Source organism: Ovis aries, chromosome 3, assembly GCF_016772045.2.
Source record: "Ovis aries strain OAR_USU_Benz2616 breed Rambouillet chromosome 3, ARS-UI_Ramb_v3.0, whole genome shotgun sequence".
In the NCBI taxonomy this organism is placed as follows: domain Eukaryota; kingdom Metazoa; phylum Chordata; class Mammalia; order Artiodactyla; family Bovidae; genus Ovis; species Ovis aries.
Window position 1 is genome coordinate 164324957 of NC_056056.1, and position 19824 is coordinate 164344780.

A 19824-nucleotide genomic window follows, 5' to 3' on the forward strand; every position below is an offset into this window, starting at 1 on the left:
TCCAACATTTAAATTAAGAGAGTCTCTAAAGAGAGTCTCTACCTGATATGAAAACAGAAAATGCAGTATTGAAGACTCCCCAAAGATGACTAGAAAGAAAATTTAGGAAAAAAAGTCTGTCTGAGGAGGCCTTACAAATAGCTGTGAAAAGAAGAGAGGCCAAAAGCAAAGGAGACAAGGAAAGATATACCCATTTGAATGCAGAGTTCCAAAGAATAGCAAGGAGAGATAGAAGAAAGGCTTTCTCAGTGATCAGTGCAAAGAAATAGAGGAAAAGAACAGAATGGGAAAGACTTGAGATCTTTTCAAGAAAATCAGAGATACCAAGGGAACATTTCATGCAAAGATGGGCTCAATAAAGGACAGAAATGGTAGGGACCTAACAGAAGCAGAAGATATTAAGAAGAGGTGGTGAGAATACTCAGAAGAACTGTACAAAAAGATCTTCATGACCCAGATGATCATGACGGTGTGATCACTCACCTAGAGCCAGACATCCTGGAATGTGAAATCAACTGGGCCTTAGAAAGCATCACTATGAACAAAGCTAGTGGAGGTAATGGAATTCCCATTGAGCTGTTTCAAGTTCTGGAAGATGATGATGTGAAAGTGCTGCATTCAATATGCCAGCAAATTTGGAAAACTCAGCAGTGGCCACAGGACTGGAAAAGGTCAGTTTTCATTCCAATCCCAAAGAAAGGCAATGCCAAAGAATGCTCAAACTACCACACAATTGCACTCATCTCACATGCTAGTAAAGTAATGCTCAAAATTCTCCAAGTCAGCCTTCATCAATAGGTGAACCGTGAACTTCCAGATGTTCAAGCTGGTTTTAGAAAAGGCAGAGGAACCAGAGATCAAATTGCCAACATCCACTGGATCATCGAAAAAGCAAAAGAGTCCCAGAAAAACAACTATTTCTGCTTTATGGACTATGCCATAACCTTTGACTGTGTGGATCACAATAAACTGCGGAAAATTCTGAAAGAGATGGGAATACCAGACCACCTGATCTGCCTTTTGAGAAATTGGTATTCAGGTCAGGGAGAAACAATTAGAACTGGACATGGAACGACAGGCTGGTTCTAAATAGGAAAAGGAGTACGTCAAGGCTGGATATTGTCACCCGGCTTATTTAACTTATAAACAGAGTACATCATGAGAAACACGGGGCTGGAAGAAACACAAGCTGGAATCAAGATTGCCGGGAGAAATGTCAATAACCTCAGATATGCAGATGACACCACTCTTATGGCAGAAAGTGAAGAAAAACTAAAGAGCTTCTTGATGAAAGTGAAAGAGGAGAGTGAAAAAGTTGGCTTAAAGCTCAACATTCAGAAAACTAAGATCATGGCATCTGGTTCCATCACTTCATGGCAAAACAGTGGCAGACTTTATTTTCTTGGGCTCCAAAATCACTGCAGATGGTGACTGCAGGCATGAAATAAAAGATGCTTACTCCTTGAAAGAAAAGGAGTAAGTATGTATGTCAGTAAGTAAGTAAGTATGACCAATCTAGACATTATGTTAAAAAGCAGAGACATTACTTTGCTGACAAAGGTTCATCTAGTCAAGGCTATGATTTTTCCAGTAGTCATGTTGGATGTGAGAGTTGGCCTATAAAGAAAGCTGAATGCTGAAGAATTGATGCTTTTGAACTGTGGTGTTGGAGAAGACTCTTGAGAGTCCCTTGGACTGCAAGGAGCTCCAACCAGTCCATCCTAAAGATCAGTCCTGAATGTTCATTGGAAGGACTGATGTTGAAGCTGAAATTCCAATACTTTGGCCACCTGATGGGAAGAACTGACTCATTGGAACAGACCTTGATGCTGGGAAAGATTGAAGGTAGGAGGAGAAGGGGACGACAGAGGATGAGATGGTTGGATGGCATCACCAAGTCAATGGACACGAGTTTGAGTAAACTCCGGGAGTTGGTGATGGACAGGGAGGCCTGGCATGCTGTAGTCCATGGGGTCAAAAGACTCAGACATGACTGAGTGACTGAACTGAACTGAACTGAAAGATCCTGTGAGACCAGTGCAGAGGTGCATCTCCTTTATCACACACAGGCAAACACAGTAAGGAGCTGCCAGATGAAGCCAGGAAAAATTGTCAAATGAATAAGTACCATAAGGAAGCTAGGAGAACTATTGTCTCTTTTGAGAGATAAGAGAAAGAAATATGTGCCGTTATTTTCTTGTATGATGTACTTAAACTTTTTCAGTTTGTAATATGGAAACTTGTAATAGACATAGTATGAATTATCCAACAGTACTTTGTAAAATTCAGGTCATAACCAGGGCTATATTTTTACACTGAGAAGTTGGCACCCATGCAGTTTAATTCAAGAATACACAGAAAAACTCCTTTCAAATCCCTGGAATTTATACCCCAAAAGAATATTACACTGCTTAAAATGTTAACATTTTGTAAATTGTTAATCTAAATTCTAGACTTATTTTATGATGAAAAATTTAAGCAGAAATATTTTAATTTTTCCTCAGCGTCTATTTCATGCAGGCTAAGTCGCTTCAGTTGTGTCAGACTCTAGGTGACCCTATGGACTGTAGTCTGCCAGGCTCTTCTGTGCTTGGAGATTCTCCAGGCAAGAATACTGGAGTGAGTTGCCATGCCCTTCTACAGGGGATCTTTCCAACCCAGGGATCAAACCCTAGTCTCTTATGTCTCCTGAACTGGCAGGCATGTTGTTTACCGCTAGAGCCACCTCCTCCTGCTGCTGCTGCTGCTAAGTTGCTTCAGTCGTGTCCGACTCTGTGTGACCCCATAGACTGCAGCCCACCAGGCTCCCCTGTCCCTGGGATTCTCCAGGCAAGAATACTGGAGTGGGTTGCCATTTCCGTCTCCAATGTATGAAAGTGAAAAGTGAAAGTGAAGTCGCTCAGTCATGCCCGACCCATAGCGACCCCATGGACTGCAGCCCACCAGGCTCCTCCGTCCATGGGATTTTGCAGGCAAGAGAGCAACCTGGGAAGCCCTAAATATCTAACTTACTCAACAGACAGTAATTTGATGACTCAGCAAAGAGATAAGCTTTTTGCTGTTTATGAGGCACTGCAGAGGATAAAACAAGGTTAAGGAGAGTATTTCACTAACAATTTTGGCGTGGTGTGCATTCAGAAGGAGAAGTATTAGAAAAAGACGACCTCAGGGATAACAGATTTTAGTTACTTCACAGCTTATTCTACTTATTATGTATGGCCTTTTGCCATCTTGAAGTAGTTAAGAGAAAATTAATTCTTAGAGAAACCACAATCAAGGACAAGTCAAAGAATAAGGTACCATGAACTATTAGTATGCTGTCTTATTTGCTTAAAAGAGAAACTGTGAATAAATTGATTTTACCTAACAAAGGCAAAATAGGAATCACATAGCAAAAATGGACTGAAGAGATAGGAAAAATCTCACAGAGTTTGAAAACAAAGAACATTCTTTTTCTCTTCTTGTACAAGCTATTGATCGCTATGAGAGGCTCAAAAAGAGACTACTCCTTTAGGGGGTGGAAGGGTCACCAAAGGAAACAGTTTCCATTACATATCGATGTTTTGAAAAGTCTTAATTTAATTGCTAGGCTGTCACTAAATGATGTTGGACATTAGCTTTGTTAGTGTCTTCATCTTAGTTGCGCCAGATCTGTACATTTCCCTTTTCAGAGTTTTTCATTAGGTTCTCTGCATGAATGTCCATTTTCCTGTGATGATTCATTTAAGGTTGGCCTTGCCATATGTACCTCAAGGGATTTTATAAGGCACATGTCCAAAGGAAGAGAGGACTTAGTTTTTCCAGATGCAGAGGTTCATGTCAATTGTGGGAAATATTTTAAAACCAATGGCGTGAAAAATTGTACATTTAACCAACTAATCGATGTCTCCAGGGAGAGACTATTTAATTCAATGATGGAGAAACAACAGGAACCCAGAGACTGTTTTCAGATGTGACAAATTTTCCTGTCATTATAAATAATTAGTACCAGAACAGAAATAGACCTTTTTCTTCTTGCTGAAAAATATATATAATTGTCACAGATAATATCAACAAAATAAAACTCATAATACAGGGGAAGAAGCTGCCTTCTCCTCTTTCATGTGTATCTGAAATTATAATGTATATAGATATAATAAGTGATTGCATGTGATATCAAGGGCAGCCTGATTGGAAGGGAAGTGTAGATGTAAGTGATGATGTCCAAGTAAGGCAACACACTTCCTTAATTGTATGGGTGTATCTCAAGCATTAATATGCATATAAAACTCTTGATCATCATACCAAAATAGTCTAATTTTTATTTTTTTCATGGGCACCTAACCTCTCCACCCCACTACCTGGTTAAAAACTTTTAGGTCTCTCTGAGAAGAGAAATCTATATTGTGAACCTCCTTGATGAATCCTATTCAGAGTAACACACATAAAACAATGTAGTTAAATGCAAATTTTCATGGAAGAAGAGGGTAGCACATTAATAAATAGCTAGAGAATTCTAGTGTAAGTTGAATGAGGTATATAATACAGAACCTAGCTCTGTGCTTGACATATAGTAGACCCTGGATGGAATATTTCTATTTAAAATAGGCTGTCTCAGATTTCCCAATAGCCAGGTGGAAGCAACTGATGACATAGAAGTAAGTGGACATGCTTCAGTGGGAGGCAGGGGTGACAGAAAAGTTCGGTGTTGCTTCATTATATAAGAAGAGTAAATTCAGGAGAATTTCAGAGTGTAGGAGTCCAGGCATGGTTTGCACAGATCTCAGCCTATGGATAAGACTGGACCTGTGGCTCTTATGATTACAAGACTCCCTTTAGCCATAACCATCAGAAAACTTTAAAAATATGTATTTCTTACAGATCCTGGAAAGCATGTGGCACACTTGCTGCCACACACTGAGGTGATGGGAAGAGAAATGGAAAAGGGAGAGAGGAGACTAGGTATTCTTCTTCTATTGGGGTCCAAGATCAGGACTAGAGTCTCAAGGGCATACTCTTTAATGGTGAACTTAAGACACAGGTGAGGAATTTTAAAGTCTGGGAAGAGAAAAACAACAACAACAACAAGAGAACCAAATGATCAGTTATTCAGACAGTAAAGAAACTGCCTGCAATCCAGGAGACCCAGGTTCAATCCCTGGGTGGGGAAGATGCCCTGGAGAAGGGAATGGCTACCCACTCCTGAATTATTTCCTGGAGAATCCCATGGACAGAGGAGCCTGGCAGGCTACAGTCCATGGGGGTCACAAAGAGTTGGACAAGATTGAGCAACTAACACTTTCACTTCACTTTCAAGCTCTCTAGAACAAAGGAGCCTGACAGGAGGGGTGGAGGGTAACGTTGGCCTGGATCTTTACCTAGTCTGGTGACTGGAAATGTGTTTATTGAAGCCTTCTTTGAAGTGGATGCCCTGACTGTCAAAGCATAAGTCAGGCACCTGCATATATGGAAAGAAAAGTCAACAGTCAAGGCTTACCTTACAATACCATCAATACACAGACAAGTACACCTTGAGAAGTCAGGCAGAGAGAGGCTGGGCTTTTAGGTGGCGAGCTTGGAGAAAAGAGGCCATTAAGACAAACATCACCTTTGCCCTTTCATTTGTGGGAAGGTTTATGAAAGGATAAGACCAGTATAAATTAGGATAATGACAAGATTCTTGTCTTCTGAAAAATGAGAAGATATATTCACACTTATTTAATAGAATATGAAGATGGAAAAGATGATTAAAAGCAATATTGTATTTCTGAAGAGGAAGAAGTACAAAAGTTTATTAAATTTAAAGTTTGGATAAAGATTCATCTTAGAAAATAGGAAAAATTAAAAAACAAACTACAGGTCAAATATTAGGTAAATTTTGCCATTGAGACAATCAGTGGAAAACTGTCTTAAAACTCAACATTCAAAAAAAAAGACCATGGCATCCCATCGCTTCATGGCAAATAGATGGGGAAACAATGGAAACAGTGAGATATTTATTGGAGGGGGGGCTCCAAAATCACTCCAGATGGTAACTAGAGCCATGAAATTAAAAGATGATCACTCCTTGGAAGAAAAGCTATGCCAAACCTAGACAACATATTAAAAAACAGAGAAATTACTTTTTCAACAAAGGTCCAGATAGTCAAAGCCATGGTTTTTCCACTAGTCATGTATGGATGTGAGAGTTGGACCATAAAGAAAGCTGAACACCAAAGAATTGATGCTTTTGAACTATGGTGTTGGAAAATACTCCTGAGAGTCCCTTGAACTGCAAGGAGATCAAAACAGTCAAGCCTCAAGGAAATGAGTCCTAAATATTCATTGGAAGAACATGTTGAAGCTGAAGCTCCAATACTTTGGCCACCTGATGTGAAGAACTGACTCACTGGAAAATATCCTGATGTTGGGAAAGACTGAAGGCAGGAGGAGAAGGGGGTGATGAAGATGAGATGTTTGGATGGCATCACCAACTCAATGAACATGAGTTTGAACAAGCTCCAGGAGTTGGTGATGGACAGGGAAGCCTGGAGTGCTGCAGTCCATGGGGTCGCAAAGAGTTGGACACTACTGAGTTGGACTGAACTGAACTGAAGACAATTAGAATTAACATTTTGTTCTCCTTTCCAAATAATATTGCTTCTCTAGTAAGATAAACAATATTGACTGTATATCTGTGATTTAGTCATAGTCGGTTCATGAGACAATGAGATCAGTGGCTGTGAAAATGGAGCAGGAAACTATTTTGCAGTATGAGTAACCATTTAATAATAACTATGAAGTTGATAATTTGCTGAATATCGTTATGATCTCTATATAAGTCAGAGTTCTTTTTCGAGTGTGTCTGATTCCAAACTCTTGAGATTTTACTATATTTTAAAAACTCAACAGTACTCCCACCTCCCAGGGGTAATAGAAAATCCTTTCTATATTTGGCTTCTAATAGAGAATCAGTCTATGAATCCAAATCTACGCCCTAACCAGTAATGCTGAAGAAGCTGAAGCTGAATGGTTTTATGAAGACCTACAAGACCTTTTAGAACTAACACCCCAAAAAATGTCCTTTTCATTATAGGGGACTGGAATGCAAAAGTACGAAGTCAAGAAACACCTGGAGTAACAGGCAAATTTGGCCTTGGAATGTGGATGAAGCAGGGCAAAGACTAATAGAGTTTTGCCAAGAAAATGCACTGGTCATAGCACACACCCTCTTCCAACAACACAAGAGAAGACTCTACACATGGACATCACCAGCTGGTCAACACCGAAATCAGATTGATTATATTCTTTGCAGCCATAGATGGAGAAGCTCTATACAGTCAACAAGACCAGGAGCTGACTGTGGCTCAGATCATGAACTACTTATTGCCAAATTCAGACTTAAATTGAAGAAAGTAGGGGAAACTGCTAGACCATTCAGGTATGACCTAAATCAAATCCCTTATGATTATACAGTGAAGTGAGAAATAGATTTAAGGGCCTAGATCTGATAGATAGAGTGCCTAATGAACTATGGAATGAGGTTCATGACATTGTACAAGAGACAGGGATCAAGACCATTCCCACGGAAAACAAATGCAAAAAAGCAAAATGGCTGTCTGGGGAACCCTTACAATTACCTGTGAAAAGAAGAGAGGTGAAAAGCCAATGAGAAAAGAAAAGATATAAGCATCTGAATGCAGAGTTCCAGAGAATAGAAAGAAGAGATAAGAAAGCCTTCTTCAGCGATCAGTGCAAAGAAATACAGGAAAATAACAGAATGGGAAAGACTACAGATCTCTTCAAGAAAGTTAGAGATACCAAGGGAATATTTCATGCAAAGATGGGCTCGATAAAGGACAGAAATGGTGTGGACCTAACAGAACCAGATGATATAAAGAAGAGGTGGCAAGAATACACAGAAGAACTGTAATAAAAAGATCTTCACGACCCAGATAATCACGATGGTGTGATCACTCACCTAGAGCCAGACATCCTGGAATGTGAAGTCAAGCGGGCCTTAGAAAGCATCACTATGAACAAAGCTAGTGGAGGTGATGGAATTCCAGTTGAGCTATTTCAAATGCTGAAAGATGATGCTATGAAAGTGCTGCACTCAATATACCAGCAAATGTGGAAAACTCGGCAGTGGCCACAGCGCTGGAGAAGGTCAGTTTTCATTCCAGTCTCAAAGAAAGGCAATGCCAAAGAATGCTCAAACTACTGCACAGTTGGACTCATCTCACATACTAGCAAAGCAATGCTCAAAACTCTCCAAGCCAGGCTTCAGCAATACATGAACCGTGAACTTCCTGATGTTCAAGCTGGTTTTAGAAAAGGCAGAGGAACCAGAGATCAAATAGCCAACATCCGCTGGATCATGGAAAAAGCAAGAGAGTTCCAGAAAAACATCTATTTCTGCTTTATTGACTATGTCAAAGCCTTTGACTGTGTGAATCACAATAAACTGTGAAAAATTCTGGGAGAGATGGGAATACCAGATCACCTAACCTGCCTCTTGAGAAATCTGTATGCAGGTCAGGGAGCAACAGTTAGAACTGGACATGGAACAACAGACTGGTTCTAAATAGGAAAAGGAGTACATCAAGGCTGTATATTGTCACCCGGCTTATTTAACTTCTATGCAGAGTACATCATGAGAAACGCTGGACTGGAAGAAGCACAAGCTGGAATCAAGATTGTCGGGAGAAATATCAATAACCTCAGATATGCAGATGACACCACCCTTATGGCAGAAAGTGAAGAGGAACTAAAAAGCCTCTTGATGAAAGTGAAAGAGGAGAGTGAAAAAGTTGGCTTAAAGCTCAACATTCAGAAAACGAAGATCATGGCATCTGGTCCCATCACTTCATGGGATGTGGAAACAGTGGAAACTGTGTCAGACTTTATTTTGGGGGGCTCCAAAATCACTGCAGATGGTGACTGCAGCCATGACATTAAAAGACGCTTACTCTTTGGGAGAAAAGTTATGACTAACTTAGACAGCATATTCAAAAGCAGAGACATTACTTTTCCTACTAAGATCTGTCTAGTCAAGGCTATGGTGTTTCCACTGGTCATGTGTGGATGTGAGAGTTGGACTGTGAAGAAGGCTGAGCGCCGAAGAATTGATGCTTTTGAACTGTGGTGTTGGAGAAGACTTTTGTGAGTCCCTTGGACTGCAAGGAGATCCAACCAGTCCATTCTGAAGGAGATCAGCCCTGGGATTTCTTTGGAAGGAATGATGCTAAAGCTGAAACTCCAGTACTTTGGCCACCTCATGCAAAGAGTTGACTCATTGGAAAAGACTCTGATGCTGGGAGGGATTGTGGGCAGGAGGAGAAGGGGACGACAGAGGATGAGATGGCTGGATGGCATCACCGGCTCGATGGACGTGAGTCTGAGTGAACTCCGGCAGTTGATGATGGACAGGGAGGCCTGGTGTGCTGAGATTCATGGGATCACAAAGAGTCAGACAGGACTGAGTGACTGAACTGAACTGAACTAGAGAATCAGTACAAAAGAAACCAATCCAGCACTAATATACCACTAATATTGTTCAGTTGACTCCTGAATAATGAGATTTTGAACTGTGTGGGTCCACTTACAGGCAGATTTTTTTCAATAACTATAGTGGGAACACTTTTGGAGATTTGCTACAATTTAAAAAATTTAAAAATTCACAGAGGAGTCATCTACCCTAAAAATAACAACACATTTACAAAAAAGTTGTGTGTGTCATAAGTGCAAATATATATATGGATACTAGTCTATCTTTGTATATTCAGAAGGCTTTGTTGTTGTTCAGCCACTAAGTCATGTCCAATTCTGGAAACAAAACCTACCTACCTACCTACCAAATTGTTACTGCTCAGTTGATAAGTCATGTCCGAATATTTGTGACCCCCATGAACTGTAGCACACCAGGCTTTCCTGTCTTTCACTATCTCTCAGAGTTTGCTCAAACTCATGTTTGTGTGAAAAAAGATTCAAACTTAAAAAAATCAGAATGATGGTATGGGATCTCTTTGAAAAATGACTACCTGGGTCCCCAGTTGCTTGCCCATGATCATATATTGGTTAGTATTTTGACATGTGAAAAATGACTGAAATTTAATTAAAGAACATTTGACTCCAGGTAAAACAGCTACAAAACTGCACCATTGATTTCAAATGTAATAAAAGTTTTATAGGTGTTAGAAGAGCAAGGGGTCATTGGAATGAAGGCCAGGTTGAAGAAGCTTAAAGCATAAACTGAGCAGGGATGAGGTGAGAAGACAAGACACTAATATCTTGTCAAAGGCATTGAAAATAGGCAGAGCATGGAAGAATAATTTTGATGATATTTAAAAAGATGTCACTTCAGAGCTTCAGGAGCCACAGCCAATTATCTGAAAACTAACATGAATGCACATGAGCATATTTCTTTTGCAAATAACACAATCTTTCTTCACACTACAGATAAAATGAGTGTTCAGTCACGTAGTCATGTCCAACTCTTTGCGACTCCAAGGACAGTAGCCCAGCAGACTCTTCTGTCCATGGGATTCTCCAGGAAAGAATGCTCAAGTGAGTTGCCATTTCCTTCTCCAACAGATAAAATAGTAGTGCTTGAAACCAACTATGAATTAAGAATAGGAAAACAAGTAGAAAAGAATAAATGGACAGAGCAAAGTGTCATGATCCAGGCTTGTGTTTTGTCATTTTTCTTCTTTGTTTTCCAGGAGAAACACATCTTACTCTTTAAAGAATCCTTGGAAACTGACAGTTGAAGAGAATTCATCTTCATCGTCTGGATATTCCCATATCCAAGGTTTGTCTTGGATAAAAAAAGGTTAAATACACATGAAGTAGTATCATCCTTGACCCAGAGAGATGTTATGGGGAGGGAGGGGGGACGGGGGTTCATGTTTGGGAACGCATGTACACCCATGGGGATTCATGTCAATGTATGGCAAAACCATACAGTATTGTAAAGTAAAATAAAGTAAAAATAAAAGACAAAAAAAGAATAAAAAAAAAGAAGTAGTGTCATCTTTTTTCCCTATCTTTTTGTAAATTTAGTCCATGTCATGAATTAACAAAACGTTTGTAAATTTTGAGGGGCAATGATCTGAGAAAAAGTTGGTTTGATAATAACATAGATCCTAAAGGAAAAATCCACTCTCACACTTGTAAATTCAGAAAGACCATCAGAACAGTGATGATCCTAATTATAATGTGAAGGGCTAACTAAATGTAGACCAATGTGAAGGCATAAAGAAATGTAGACTGATGTGATGGGATAAGTAAATATAGACTGGTTTGTTTAGCTGTAACTGCAAAGTGTTTTGCTACAGAATTCATATACCAACCTCCTCATAAAATCTCTTTGATTTTCACTTGTCAATTGGATAGATTTCAAAACTCAGTGGTTAAAAACCACAGAGCAATAACAACTTTCATCCTTCTGGGACTGACAAATGACCCAAAACTGCAAATCCTGCTTTTCATCTTTCTATTTCTCACTTGCCTCTTGAGTGTAACAGGGAACTTGATGATTATCACCCTCACACTGGTAGACTCCCATCTTAAAACTCCTATGTACTTCTTCCTCAGAAATTTTTCCTTCTTGGAAGTCTCATTTACCACTGTCTGTATTCCTAGGTTTCTGTACAGTATATCAGCTGGGGACAGTATCATCACCTACAATGCTTGAACAAGTCAAATGTTTTTATTATTCTGTTTGGAGCAACAGAATTTTTTCTGCTGGCAGCCTATGTACTATGTACTAATGTACTATGACCACTATGTGGCCATCTGTAAACTCCCACATTACATGACCATCATGAACAATAGTCTGCACCTTCTTAATCCTCAGCTGTTGGGTTTCAGGTTTGATGATCATTGTCCCACCCTTAGCTTGGGTCTCCAACTGGAATTCCATGATTCCAATGCCATTGATCATTTTAGATGTAATGCAGGTCCCTTCCTAAAGATCTCATGCTCAGATACATGGGTAATAGAACAAATGGTTATCCTTGTGGCTGTATTTGCCCTCATTACCACCCTAGTGTGTGTATTTCTGTCCTACACATACATCATTAGGACAATTCTGAGGTTTCCCTCAGTCCAGCACAGGAAAAAGGCCTTTTCTACCTGCTCATCCCACATGATTGTAGTTTCCATCACCTATGGAATCTGTATCTTCATCTATGTCAAACCCTCGGCAAAAGAAGAGATGGCCATAAATAAAGGTGTCTCAGTGCCCACCACTGCTGTGGCCCCTTTGTTGATCCCCTTCAACTACACCCTGAGGAGTAAGCAAGTGAAGCAAGCTTTCAATAACTCCATAAAGAGGATTACATTTCTCTCAAAAGAATCCAGTTGTCATCAATCAGAGGAAAATGAAAATCTTCTAAATATTTAACTACAGCTTCTAATTATTTCATTGCTTTATACCTATAATTTCATCACTTTATCCTTCTCAAAGACATTTTATACTGCATCCTATGCATGTGGGAGTTGGACTGTGAAGAAGGCTGAGCACCGAAGAATTGATGCTTTTGAACTGTGGTGTTGGAGAAGACTCTTGAAAGTCCCTTGGACTGCAAGGAGATCCAACCAGTCCATTCTGAAGGAGATCAGCCCTGGGATTTCTTTGGAAGGAATGATGCTAAAGCTGAAACTCCAGTATTTTGGCCACCTCATGCAAAGAGGTGACTCCTTGGAAAAGTCTCTGATGCTGGGAGGGATTACGGGCAGGAGGAGAAGGGGACGACAGAGGGTGACATGGCTGGATGGCATCATTGACTCGATGGATGTGAGTTTGAATGAACTCCAGCAGTTGGTGAGGGACAGGGAGCCCTGGCATGCTGCAATTCATGGGGTCGCAAAGAGTTGGACACAACTGAGCGACTGAACTGAACTGAACTGAATCTCATCTTAATCAAACTTCTGTCAAACCAAACTCATACATGGTGTTTTCTGTTATTGTGAAACTATAAAATATACTTCCAAGTAATTAAACTTGTCTCCACTTCTGACCTAGTCTTTTCTTCAATGATCTAAGAGAAGTAGTAAAGTAATAATATTTAAAGTATATAAGATACACAGAAGATACATTAGGTAATAATAATGCTAATTTTACTAATAGTACTCTAAAATACAGTTATAAAAATTAAGACCATAAATCTAAGAATCAAATAAAACAGAAGTCAAAAACAATAAACATGTATTAAAAATAAATTTGTCCAAATAGGTATTCCAGGCTAATTAAAATAATGAAACAACAAACAGGAAATAAATATATATCAATGGGAGTTTCACAATGATCTGAATTCTAAAAAATGGAAGAATTAGAGGGCGTGTCCAACTCTTTGCGACCCCATGAATTGCAGCATGCCAGGGCTCCCTGTCCCTCACCAACTGCCGGAATTCATTCAAACTCACATCCATCGAGTTGAGGATGCCACCAAGCCATCTCATCCTCTGTCGTCCCCTTCTCCTCCTGCGTCTTAAGATGGCGGAGAAATAGGACGGGGAGACCACTTTCTCCCTCACAAATTCATCAAAACAACATTTCAACGCTGAGTAAATTCCACAACACAACTTCTGAATGCTGGCAGAGGACATCAGGCACCCAGAAAAGCAGATCATCATCTTCAAAAACAGTGAACCTCTCTGGGTGTCCCTCAATGTGGAGAAATTTTTCATCTTTAACCTAGATGTTTTATCATCAGCGCTGTATAAATGGAGAAGTCTAGAGGCTACTGTAAAAATAAAACTGAAAACCAGAAGCAGGAGGCTTAAGTCCAAAGCCTGAGAACATCAGAGAACTCCTGAATCCAGGGAACATAAATCAATAGGAGCTCATCAAAAGTCTCCATACCTACACTGAAACCAAGCACCACCCAAGGGCCAACAAGTTCCAGAGCAAGACATACCATGCAAATTCTCCAGCAACACAGGAACACACCCCTGAGCTTCAATATACAGGCAGCTCAAAGTTACTCCAAAACCACTGACGTCTCATAACACATTACTGGTCACTCCATTGCACTCCAGAGAGAAGAAATCCAGCTTCACCCACAAGAACTCCAACACAAGCCTCCCTAACCAGGAAACCTTGACAAGCCACTGATACAATGCCACCTACAGTGAGGAAGCTCCATAATAAAGAGAACTCCACAAATTCCCAGAATATAGAAAGGCCACCCCAAACGCTGCAATATAACCAAGATGAAGAGACAGAGGAATACTCAGCAGGTAAAGGAACAGGAGAAATGCCCACCAAATCAAACCAAAGAGGAAGAGATAGGGAATCTACCTGAGAAAGAATTCCGAATATTGATAGTGATAATGATCCAAAATCTTGAAATTAAAATGGAATCACAGATAAATAGCCTGGAGACAAGAATTGAGAAGATGCGAGAAAGGTTTAACAAGGACCGAGAAGAAATAAGAAAGAGTCAATATATAATGAATAACACAATAAATGAGATCAGAAACACTCTGGAGGCAACAAATAGTAGAATAAGGGAGGCAGAAGATAGGATTAGTGAAATAGAAGATAGAATGGTAGAAATAAATGAATCAGAGAGGAAAAAAGAAAAACGAATTAAAGAAATGAGGACAATCTCAGAGACCTCCAGGACAATATGAAACACTCCAACATTCGAATTATAGGAGTCCCAGAAGAGGAAGACAGAAAGAAAGACCATGAGAAAATCCTTGAGGAGATAATAGTTGAAAACTTCCCTAAAATGGGGAAGGAAATAATCACCCAAGTCCAAGAAACACAGAGAGTTCCAAATAGGATAAACCCAAGGTGAAACACCCCAAGACACATATTAATCAAATGAACAAAGATCAAACACAAAGAACAAATATTAAAAGCAGCAAAGGAAAAACAACAAATAACACATAAGGGGATTCCTATAAGGATAACTGCAGATCTTCCAATAGAAACTCTTCAGGCCAGGAGGGAATGGCAAGACATACTTAAAGTGATGAAAGAAAATAACCTACAGCCCAGATTACTGTACCCAGCAAGGATTTCATTCAAATATGAAGGAGAAATCAAAAGCTTTACAGACAAGCAAAAGCTGAGAGAATTCAGCACTACCAAACCAACTCTCCAACAAATGCTAAAGGATATTCTCTAGACAGGAAACACAAAAAGAGCATATAAACCTGAACCCAAACCAGTAAAGTATATGGCAACAGGATCATACTTATCAATAATTACCTTAAACGTAAAAGGGTTGAATTCCCCAACCAAAAGGCAAAGACTGGCTGAATGGATACAAAAATAAGATCCCTATATATGCGGCTTACAAGAGACCCACCTCAAAAAAAGGAACACATACAGACTGAAAGTGAAGGGCTGGAAAAAGATATTCCACGCAAATAGAGACCAAAAGAAAGCAGGAGTAGCAATACTCGTATCCGATAAAATAGACTTTAAAACAAAGTCTGTGAAAAGAGACAAAGAAGGCCACTACATAATGATCAAAGGATCAATCCAAGAAGAAGAGATAACAATTATAAATATATATGCACCCAACATAGGAGCACCACAATATGTAAGACAAATGCCAACAAGTATGAAAGGGGAAATTAACAGTAACACAATAATAGTGGGAGACTTCAATACCGCACTCACACCTATGGACAGATCAACTAAACAGAAAATTAACAAAGAAACGCAAACTTTAAATGATAAAATAGACCAGTTAGACCTAATTGATTTCTATAGGACATTTCACCCCAAAACAATGAATTTCACCTTTTTCTCAAGTGCTCACGGACCGTTCTCCAGGATAGGTCACATCCTGGGCCATAAATCTAAACTTGATAAATTCAAAAAAAATCGAAATCATTCCAAGCATCTTTTCTGACCATAATGCATTAAGATTAGATCTCAATTACAGGAGAAAAACTATTAAAAATTCCAACATATGGATGCTGAACAACACCCTTCTGAATAACCAACAAATTACAGAAGAAATCAAAAAAAGAAATCAAAATATGCATAGAAACAAATCAAAATGAAAACACACCAACCCAAAACCTGTGGGACACTATAAAAGCAGTGCTAGGAGGAAAGATCATAGCAATACAGGCATACCTCAAGAAACAGGGAAAAAGTCAAATAAATAACCTAACTCTACACCTAAAGCAACTAGAAAAGGAAGAAATGGAGAACCCCAGAGTTAGTAGAAGGAAAGAAATCTTAAAACTTAGGGCAGAAATAAATGCAAAAGAAACAAAAGAGACCATAGCAAAAATCAACAAAGCCAAAAGCTGGTTCCTTGAAAGGATAAATAAAATTGACAAACCATTAGCCAGACTCATCAAGAAACAAAGAGAGAAAAATCAAATCAATAAAAATAGAAATGAAAATGGAGAGATCACAACAGACAACACAGAAATACAAAGGATCATAAGACTACTATCAGCAATTATATGCCAATAAGATGGACAATGTGAAAGAAATGGACAAACTCTTAGAAAAGTACATCTTTCCAAAACTGAACCAGGAAGAAATAGAAAATCTTAACAGACCCATCACAAGCACGGAAATTGAAACTGCAATCAGAAATCATCCAGCAAACAAAAGCCCAGACGGCTTCACAGCTGAATTCTACCAAAAATTTCGAGAAGAGCTAACACCTATCCTCCTCAAACTCTTCCAGAAAATTGCAGAGGAAGGGAAACTTCCAAACTCATTCTATGAGGCCACCATCACCCTAATACCAAAACCTGACAAAGATGCTACAAAGAAAGAAAACTACACGCCAATATCACTGATGAACAGAGATGTAAAAATCCTCAACAAAATTCTAGTAATTAGAATCCAACAACACATTAAAAAGATCATACACCATGACCAAGTGGGCTTTATCCCAGGGATGCAAGGACTCTTCAATATCTGCAAATCAATCAATGTAATTCACCACAGTAACAAATTGAAAAATAAAAGCCAAATGATTGTCTCAATAGATGCAGAGAAGGCCTTTGACAAAATTCAACATCCATTTATGATAAAAACTCTCCAGAAAGCAGGAATAGAAGGAACATACCTCAACATAATAAAAGCTGCATAACACAAAAATAAACTCAAAATGGATTAAAGATCTAAATGTAAGATCAGAAACTATAAAACTCCTAGAGGAGAACATAGGCAAAACACTCTCAGACATAAATCACAGCAGGATCCTCTATGATCCACCTCCCAGAATTCTGCAAATAAAAGCAAAAATAAACAAATGGGATCTAATTAATATTAAAAGCTTCTGCACAACAAAGGAAAATATAAGCAAGGTGAAAAGACAGCCTTCTGAATGGGAGAAAATAATAGCAAATGAAGCAACTGACAAACAAGTAATCTCAAAAATATACAAGCAACTTATGCAGCTCAATTCCAGAAAAATAAACGACCCAGTCAAAAAATGGGCCAAAGAACTAAATAGACATTTCTCCAAAGAAGACATACGGATGGCTAACAAACACATGAAAAGATGCTCAACATCACTCATTATTAGAGAAATGCAAATCAAAACCACAATGAGGTACCACTTCACACCAGTCAGAATGGCTGCGATCCAAAACCTGCAAGCAATAAATGCTGGAGAGGGTGTGGAGAAAAGGGAACCCTCCTACACTGTTGGTGGGAATGCAAACTAGGACAGCCACTATGGAGAACAGTGTGGAGATTCCTTAAAAAATTGCAAATAGAACTACCTTATGGTCCAGCAAACCCACTGCTGGGCATACACACCGAGGAAACCAGAATTGAAAGAGACACATGTACCCCAATGTTCATCGCAGCACTGTTTATAATAGCCAGGACATGGAAACAACCTAGATGTCCATCAGCAGATGAATGGATAAGAAAGCAGTGGTACATATACACAATGGAGTATTACTCAGCCATTAAAAAGAATTCATTTGAATCAGTTCTGATGAGATGGATGACTGGAGCCGATTATACAGATTGAAGTAAGCCAGAAAGAAAAACACCAATACAGTATACTAACACACATATATGGAATTTAGGAAGATGGCAATGACGACCCTGTATGCAAGACAGCAAAAAAGACACGGATGTGTATAATGGACTTTTGGACTCAGAGGGAGGGGGAGAGGGTGGGATGATTTGGGAGAATGGCATTCTAACATGTATACTATCATGTAAGAATTGAATCGCCAGTCTATGTCTGACGCAGGATAAAGCATGCTTGGGGCTGGTGCATGGGGATGACCCAGAGAGATGTTATGGGGAGGGAGGTGGGAGGGGGTTCATGTTTGGGAACGCATGTAAGAATTAAAGACTTTAAAATTTAAAAATTAAAAAACTAAAAAAAAAAAATCTGAATGACAAAACTGAAAAAAAAATAAAATTTAAAGCTTCTGCACAACAAAGGAAAATATAAGCAAGGTGAAAAGACAGCCTTCTGAATGGGAGAAAATAAAAGCAAATGAAGCAACTGACAAACAACTAATCTCAAAAATATACAAGCAACTTATGCAGCTCAATTCCAGAAAAATAAACGACCCAATCAAAAAATGGGCCAAAGAACTAAATAGACATTTCTCCAAAGAAGACTTACGGATGGCTAACAAACACATGAAAAGATGCTCAACATCACTCATTATCAGAGAAATGCAAATCAAAGCCACAATGAGGTACCATTTCACTCCAATCAGAATGTCTGTGATCCAAAAGTCTGCATGCAATAAATGCTGGAGAGGGTGTGGAGAAAAGGGAACCCTGTTACACTGTTGGTGGGAATGCAAACTAGTACAGCCACTTTGGAGAACAGTGTGGAGATTCATTAAAAGACTGGAAATAGAACTGCCTTATGACCCAGCAATCCCACTGCTGGGCATACATACCGAGGAAACCAGAATTGAAAGAGACAGTTGTACCCCAATGTTCATCACAGCACTATTTATAATAGCCAGGACATGGAAACAACCTAGATGTCCATCAGCAGATGAGTGAATAAGAAAGCAGTCGTACATATACACAATGGAGTATTACTCAGCCATTAAAAAGAATACATTTGAATCAGTTCTGATGAGATGAATAAAACTGGAGCTGATTATACAGATTGAAGTAATCCAGAAAGAAAAACACCAATACAGTATACTAACACATATATATGGAATTTAGAAAGATGGCAATGATGACTCTGTATGCAAGACAGCCAAAGGGACACAGATGTGTATAACGGACTTTTGGACTCAGAGGGAGAGGGAGAGGGAGAGGGAGGGATGATTTGGGAGAATGGCATTGAAACATGTATACTATCATGTAAGAAACGAATCACCAGTCTATGTCCGATGCAGGATACAGGATGCTTGGGGCTGGGGCACGGGGATAACCCATAGAGATGTTATGGGGAGGAGACGGGAGGGGGGTTCATGTTTGGGAACGCATGTACACCCGTGGTGGATTCATGTCAATGTATGGCAAAACCAATACAGTATTGTAAAGTAAAATAAAGTAATAATAAAATTTAAAATAAATAAATAAATAAATAAATAAAGACTGAGAAGATAGGTCCAAAGCTCCCTTATATTTTAATACTTTGGTCCACTTCCTATAAATGCAACTTCCTATGTATAAGCATAGAACATTATTAAAACTAAATAATTGGGTTGTGCATGTTTGCTAAGTCACTTCAGTTCTGTTCTTCTGTTTGTGTCCCTATGATCTGTAGCCCACCAGGCTCCTCTGTACATGGGATTCTCCAGGCAAGAATAGTGGAATAGATTGCCATGCTTTCCTCCAAGGGATCTTCCCAATCCAGGGATCAAACCCATGTCTCTAACATTTCTGCATTGTCAGGTGGGTTCTTTACCAAGAGTTAAGTG

The 19824-nt window shown here is 39.2% G+C and overlaps 1 pseudogene; it reads left to right on the top strand.

Moving 5' to 3' along the window:
* The first annotated feature begins 10222 nt into the window (after positions 1–10222).
* Positions 10223–12367, top strand: LOC114113783 (olfactory receptor 6C2-like; annotated as a pseudogene).
* The last annotated feature ends 7457 nt before the right edge of the window (positions 12368–19824 follow it).